The sequence below is a fragment of the Morone saxatilis genome, unplaced genomic scaffold (assembly GCF_004916995.1).
Source record: "Morone saxatilis isolate NCDOM2014 unplaced genomic scaffold, NCSU_SB_2.0 Contig1, whole genome shotgun sequence".
Classification (NCBI taxonomy): Eukaryota; Metazoa; Chordata; class Actinopteri; family Moronidae; genus Morone; species Morone saxatilis.
This window is the reverse complement of record NW_023339651.1, coordinates 3,165,694-3,173,887: the sequence shown is the minus strand read 5'-3', so window position 1 is coordinate 3,173,887 and position 8,194 is coordinate 3,165,694. Positions and strand designations below refer to the sequence as shown.

Genomic DNA, 8,194 nt, shown 5'->3' with positions numbered 1-8,194 from the left:
GTGTGTGGGTGGGTGGGTGTGTGTATTGTGGATATGGACAGTAGTGGCACGTGGCGTGGGGTTGTTGCTGAGCTGTGTGTGTGCGTGTGTGTGTACAGTAGACATGTGTTTTAAGAGTACATAGTGTCTTGGTAACCTGAACGCCTCACAGCAACAACAGCTTTATTAAACGGAGCAGAACAGACTCAGAACTGTTATTCAGCCGTCAAGGATGTAAACAACACAGGTTTTAAAATGTTCAGATGTTTTATGATTTTTTATGAAATGCATCTATGCATGCATACCCAATTGTTTTGTTAGACTTACAACATAATACATTATTAAAGGACTAGGGATGGGTATTGATATGAGAAACGTATACTTTTTCATTCATTTGGGTAATATAAACATATTTTTCATTACATAAGCAAGAATTCAATACCAACTTCTGATAATGAACAATCAATACTTGATGCTACCGATACATTTCGGTCAGTTCTTGGAATATATTAAGGTTAGACACAAAATAATTAAAGAGGGGGGTGCATTGTGGAGGGATGTTTTTACATCACAGGAGCCATTCGACTCAGTCGTGGTACAAGAGCTGGTTTACAAGTTTACCTTAGATTGATAAATGCACTTTCACTTTTTGACATAAGGTGCCTTTGTTGTTAGATATTGCAGCTATAAATTGGCCACTGTCATTAACCCTTGTGTGTTTGAATGCACCAGGTACAAATGAGTAAATCAAAATACAAAACATTAATCTACATAAATTCAAAAATGTATCCCTACCCTGCGGGTTTGGATTTTGGAGCAGAAATCTAAACTGACTAAACAAGACCACATACTGTCTCTCACACAGCTGTACATCTTTGACTCCTCTCACAGCTTGTTAAGGAAATTGGTCTATTTTTCACATACACTTACACAATAACTACACCATATACTACAATGATTAAATAAAAAACTGTACTCAGTTGCACAAATCAAATGACATCGGTACTAATTCAAGCCCTGGAGGAGGTTACTGTATACTTGCCACATGCAGGCAGGTGAGAATGAAGATTTCTCAAGGTACCTGACTCAAATAGTATTTGCTAATATCTCTTGGCATTTGTTTGAACCAGCCTGGAGGACCAGATGGTTGGGTTTTATTACATCAGGTTGGAGTTAAAGTTATTAGGCTGGTTACCAAAAAAGATATGGTTCAATTGGTGCACTCACAAATCATTTTCTTTGTCTGAACTGGTGTTTATTTTAGGTTCACATCATCCAATTTCAACAACAAACATCATATTGACTGAAAAACAAAAAACACTTTATTTATCTGTTTTGGCAATCTCTCATAGATTAAGATAAGAGACAAAAATAGCTTATAACATCATCAAAAAATACTCTTTTCTGTGACTTCTGTGAATACTGGTGCTAAATGAATACGTCCACTGTATCTTCCTATAAGCCACCTACCTCCCTTCTGGTACTTCAGGTGGGTGGAAACAAATGCTGTTATTACCATCTGACCCAGGTCTGACAGCTATCAGAGGTGTTTACCCACAACGCTATTCCAAGGAGACCTCACTGTCCATCATCACCAATGATGGACAGTCGGGCTGTTTAAGCCACCAGGCCAGCACACTGTACAGCAGGGTTTCTGTAGGAAATTGTCCAGCCGAGGTGGTACACCGCCCCATTTCTTGACGAATCTCGTCTCGTGGTTAGTGTGGAAGCTGGATTTAGTTTTAAGCGAGGTGGCCTACCTCTGCTATAAAACACAATAGGAAGCCTTTTATAATTAGCATACTAATTGTACAGCACTACAACAAGCACTTGCTGTCCAGTTGTTTTATATCTGTTTTCATACCCAATACCTGCCCCATCATCAGTAGCTATATACATATAGGATAGGTTGAGAGTGCATATATAAAACTGATAATGATGATCTCTAAGGTAACTTGTAAATAGACATCACGTCTTCACTATAACAGGCTAAATTTAATTATATTTGTCTAGAAGTTTATATGGCTTGGTTGCAGTGGTGGAATGTAACTATGTATACTTACTCAAATACTGTACTTCACTGCAAATTCAATTCAATTTAAAACCGCTCTCTGAGCTGGAAAGAGGGGTTAGGGTTAGCGACGCTATGTAGAACATGATGCATTACTGTAGATTAAACTACTCAACAGTATATAAAGTAATTAAAATAAGATCAAACCTTAAACGTCCACAGCAGTAAAATGCAACAGATACTTTAATGCAGCAGTAATATTAATCCAAAAACATCCTATATAATAGTATAAGGGACCATATTGCTGCACAATGAATATTTGTACTTTTACTTTTGTTGTTTTAAATACATTAAGCTGAGTTACTTACTCTTACTGAAGTAACAGATCTGATCTTCCACCACTGCTTAGTTGTTATTAGTTGTTAGTTTTATAATGACTGTGGCTAAGACATGTCTGGCTGATAACTGATCCCTTTAATGGTCAGAGCACAGTATCAATACCGATCCAGTTCATTTGATTAGTAAATCAATAACTACTACCTGTCTGACAAAGACACAGAGGGAAGTTTTACTGCTTGCACTGCTGCTGCTATGTCCTTGTCCTGACACACAAATAAAAACACATACTCTTTCTGCACCGACTTCCACACGCAGCCACACTGATGTGCACGTGCGCACACGTGTGCACTTACTGCACGCACACTCACACACAATATCAAGCTCCACCTGCCAGTATGTTAATTGGTTCTCAGTGTGTGCTGCGCCGTCCAGCTTTGGCCTTGTTCAATGTGAAAGAAGACTTTAACAGAGGAAACAGGTGCAGCAGCGTGAAGCTAGGCATTATGGGAGCATTTGGCGGATGAGCACGGGGCACAAAGGCGCATCACCTCTCTGCCCCGGCTTCTCCATTTACAGACATACTGTCTGAGTCAGAGGTGCCAAACGTCCAGCCTGTGGGGATCACGGGGCGGCATTGAGAAGAGCTGGACTGTTTAAAACTGCCAGACAAAAAAGGAGGGAGGGAATAAAGAGCGAGTAGGGGACAGAGAAAGGATGAGAGAGAATGAGAGAAAAGGTATACAGAGAGGGTGATATTCAGAGAGAAATACATTCACAGCTCGAGGGAGGGAGGGGGCAGATAGAAAGGAAAGTGGTTGCATCTCCCTCATACAAGATCCAACATTAACATCACACACTGCAGGGACTCACTCCCCCAGTTTCCTCTTTGATCCTGGTTCTGTTATCACCGGAAAACCCAGCCTTGACCCAGCTGGCATGTTTTCTACTGCTCTCATATATTTATGCCCTGGGATACAACAGAGACATACAGAAACTTGTATATACACAGGCTTTGTGAAGAAGAAAGAAATTGATTATGATTATATACTAGGCTATTATTTTCTTTAGCATTACCAAAAGAAAGGGTTGGGTATTACAAAGCAGGGACCAGAACAAAATGTCATATTAACATCTGTAGGCAGAGATTTGTCTACTGCAATCCACGATTTGCTAACTGGCAGACACACACAGATCTCCCGTTGAGAGAACAATCATCTGTTGCTTCAGTCCTCAAAGGATCCCCAAAATATGATTTGCGGCATTTTCAGAAAGCACCAGCTCTGGGATTTGATTGGGTTATGCATGTTTGTAAATGGATGAGGCTTGTTCTTTTTAACTCAGTGAGGAAATACCCTGCAGAGACAATGGAATACTCCAGCTGATGGTTCAATGAGATGGATTTGGGGGGGAAGGGGGGAAGGGCAATCACTAAAAGCACAGACTTATAGCTGCAGAAGCCACTGACGCCACTAACATCATAAACGTCAAACTATTTCACACAACAAATACAGTACATTCAATGAGTGGGCTTATTATGTAGGCCGTCACTGAATCAGAAGACGAGATGCGTCAATCTTACGTTCTCTTTGTAAGCCAACATTGTAATTCATTGAATACATTTTATTTGTGTGGCATATAAAAAAGTAAATAAAAATTTAATTGCTCTTCGTAATGTAACCTTTTGTTGCTGTAGCCTTGACATTAATGTGACAACATTCGATTCAGACCTGAGCTGTGTTGGAGGAAAATGTCATCAAGTCCGACCTAATCAGATCGTTGTTGTGACTTTTACGAAAAAAATGTCTCGGGTGCTTATTCAAACATGAGACCTACATGTGAAACTTCCACCAAATGTAGGTAATGAACACAATAGTCACCCACCGAGTTCATGGCTCTAGACTCTCCAGGTCCACTGATGACGGCAGCAGAGCTTGGCCGTTTCAGTACTATATACGGTGACATAAAGGGAGGGGAGTGGGGCTTTAATCCCTGGAGAGAGGGGAAGGAAAGGGGAACAAGGGAGAAGAGACGGAGGAACAGAGGTTGTCTCAGCAGAACAACGTATACCATCTGGGCCCAAGGTAATGTATGACTTCTTGTGGTAATCTCTATAATGAAGCAGGGAGCTGGTTGGGAGCGAAGCGTACGCTTTCGCTGTTACAGTAGAGTGTGGCCCCGAGAGCCTCAGCAAATGAGCCCAGAGATCCAGGAGATAGAGTGGATAGTGTGTGATTGGGAAGGAGGGGGGGGATGAAGCTGGATGAGGGATATTTTGGGTAGAGGAGCAGAGAGCGAGAGAGGGATATGGGAAGGAAGCTTAGCAGGAGCTGTGTGTGTGTGTGTGTGTGTGTGTGTATGTGTGATAAATACATCATTTCTGTGCTGCCAATGAGAGGAGCACAGACAAAATGGATGTTCCTGTGCCCCTGTCCTTTATTTAATCCAGTCTCAGGCCACATTTGGCCATCTATCAGTGGCCGCTGCACCATCTTTCCTGGAGCTGGTCGATAGTGGAGATGTAGATATTTTCTATGGAAATTAGTCTGGATATATATTGCCAGTGTTATCTTGCACCTTGTAGTGATATAGCCTGTGAATAGGTACTCCATACACTATTGAATAATAATACCCACTTGGCAATTTTATCAGATTTTTGGTCTATGGATAATTATGTCCTCGAGCCTGAATGTAGGCGGATGCTGTATGCAGTTTGAAGAGGATTTTTATGGAAATGTGGTCACTACATACAACAAGGTTAAAGCTTAGTCCTGACTAATCTAATATACTAATAATCATTTGCTTATATAATTTGCATCCAAACCCGCTGTGGCAATTGTATCAGCTCTTTCTTCTCAGGTTGAGCATTTTTCCTTTGTTTCTTGGAGGTCATTTTAAAACCAAATGTGAAAACAGGACACAGTTAACTGAGCTGTGCTAATTAAAACTTTGGTCACATAAAATGACTTTTTACGTCAGCATACCACCTGAGTGCCTTGAACCTAATCCAAGTAGTAGTATCTAAATGAGAAAATAGGTTGTTTTTCCAAAGTGACCCTGACAGTTCTAAAATGTGAGAAATCATGGTTGCAAGACATGGTTTAAGCTGGATCAACTGATTATTTTACCACTTTGGGGGCAGTGGAACAAGCTGTAAACTCCCATATTATTACCTTGTTATGGCGCTAAATGCTCCACAATCTATTAGCTTGTCTCTGACTTTGTCTGTCTGCTATCAGGTAACATACAATGGTTTTTTAGCTCAATACTGGATTCAGTATGATATTTTGATATGATTTTGTTAGTTTTACTTGTTTTCCTGTCATTCATGTATTTTATTCCTGTTTATCATTGTTGTATACATAGAGTCACTACTGTTGTAGCTTTGGTTATTGCACAATAATAATAATAATATGAAGTTTGTTTGTTTTTTAACAAAAATGAGATTGAAGACAAAATATGACTGAAAAGGATTCTTTTATTTCTTAGACAAAAATTAACAAAATACAATTTCTCTTTCTATATGAAATTATAGAAAATGAGTCATTCTGAGGTAGGATATAAATTGTGCAAAACAATACATATTCCCTTTTCTTTGTAAAAATGAAACTGATCTTTGTTCCTTGATACAGCTATGGACATGAGTGATGTAGGATGTAAGTCAAAAGAAAGTGCTCTCTGTTTTTTAAAAAGACAATCACGATTCATCTCACCTATTTGAATCTTCACATATTTGTATTGTGATTTAACTGCCTCGCAATATATTTTTATGTTCATACTTTTTAGAGCTTTTTTTGTGTTATAAACAGCCGACTGCAGGGAGAGGGGTGAGAGTGAACCAAAAAAAACAATGAGCTGAAGCTCGATATAAAGCATCATAAATCTAAGGAGATCTGCAGATTTCCAGATTTTCCATTGTCTTTTCATGCACTGGGATATAAACTATATCAATTATAGCCACTTTAAGTTGCCACCATTGCAGGATAGTCATATATATATCATATATTTCCATACTTTAATGTCTTTTGCTCATATATGACACACAGTGAGTATTAGCCTGACAGCAAGTTTGCCAGAGAAAACTGCACGAGACTCGACTGCATTATGTTGCATTATGTCACAGTACACATCACAGGACCTTAATATCTTTCCAGTGTAAACACCAGTGTTCAGGCAGCTGGCAGGTGATCGGCACAGTCCGTCTGTGCATGTGTGGACTGTATGATCAAACGGGCTCTTTTGTCCACACGTGCGATTTCTCTCTTTGTGACTGTTCCTCTGTGTATTTTTTTTTGTTTTTGGCAGCATGTGCACAGACGTGTTGTGTGCGTGCCTGTGCATGTGGGAGTGCTTTTGGATCATCCTGTTAGACCAGCTAGGAACCAGCCGTAGATTGGCTGAGGCTCTATCCCCCTCTTTCTTAAAACACAAGGAAAATAGCAGCGTGGAGGAAGGGAGCAGATGAAAATAGCTCAGTAGGCAATCGCTGACTCACAAGGCAATGCTGGGTGTCAGGAAGGCATCCATTCCAGTATGCATCAAATCAACTAGCTGTTGTGTAACTCCCTCAGTGCCCGTAAATCAAACTGTTCTCGGGTGTGCCTAGCTAGTATGACTCTTTGGCTGCACAGAAAAAGGGGAGGGGACATCACAGGTGCCATTTATCACTTTTGACAGCATTGCCCAGAGTCCTTTGGGCAGGGGACGCAGGCCAAGGCCAGTTGGCTGTGATGTAGCATGGTCAGCTAACTACCCAGCTCATTCATCATGCCACTCAAGGAGCGTAAGCTGTCAGAGCTCATGTTTTTTTAAGTACTGTAAAATGGAAAAAGAGCACGAACCAGACTCATGTGTAAATCAGAGTCTGATTAACATATCAGTTACCGTACATGCACTGGTTACACCTGTGGGGCAGCTCTCACTGAAAATTACTCATTGTAAAAGAAAAACGTTAGATGATGGAACTTCTTAAAGCTTACGGGTATCAGCTAGTGAAAAGTCAATATGTTTGCCTGCACAAGTATCATAACAAGGTTACAATCAGGGTTTTTTTTTTTTTACATGTAACCATCATATCCTGGTTTCAGAGTCCTGGATAAGCCATTATCCTGATTTTGAGAGACTCGACTGTGTCATGTAAAAACAGATTTCCGATCACTGTGTGTGCAGGTGCGTTCTCAACTCAAGTTATGAAGCCAGAAACAAGCACAACTGTATTGTTACTCTTGTCTTTCATCACTGATCATTAGATTGAGAAGCCAAAACCAGAAAAGTGGTAAATACAGCAATATGTCCACACAGACAGAAACTGTTGCGGTAACTCATTTGGTACAGAAATGACAGATCTGCCGGATGTATTGTGGAGGAATCAAAGACAGGCCTACACTGCCACAGATGCAATATTTTCACCTTTATTCACCATTATTCGTTTCAGTTTGACCACCAGACCAGTGATTCCCAAAGTGGGTGGCAAGAAAAATCTTGGTCCGTACATTAGGATTATTGGGAAAATTGATCAGAAGTCAGCAGGGAAATAGTTACTGTGTAAGAAGAATGGTCATGTCAAAGGAATCAAGAAAATCTGTAGCTCTTCTTGGCTTTACAAAACTTTATAGTGAGTTTCAGCTCGTTGTTTAGTTCACAACTTTTACTGTTTTTGCTTACTCTCACAGAATGGAGTTTCAACTATTTCCAATCTTTAAAAATCTTAAAGTTAAAATCTCTACACTGCACCCTTCCTTCACCCTTCAGCAGAGTTGTTAAGGCACACAACAGGAGGAAATAGTGATAGTCTGATGATGCAAAGACTGTAAATAGGATCAAAGAAACACTGATACATCTCAACCCCTCAAGAGAAAAAAATGTGTA

At 40.1% G+C, this 8,194-nt stretch overlaps 1 protein-coding gene across 1 annotated transcript in view; it reads left to right on the top strand.

Annotated features, from left to right (window-relative positions):
- The window catches only part of tbkbp1 (TBK1 binding protein 1), a 56,383-nt gene that overhangs the window by 17,440 nt on the left and 30,749 nt on the right, over positions 1-8,194 (top strand). The window lies entirely within an intron of this gene.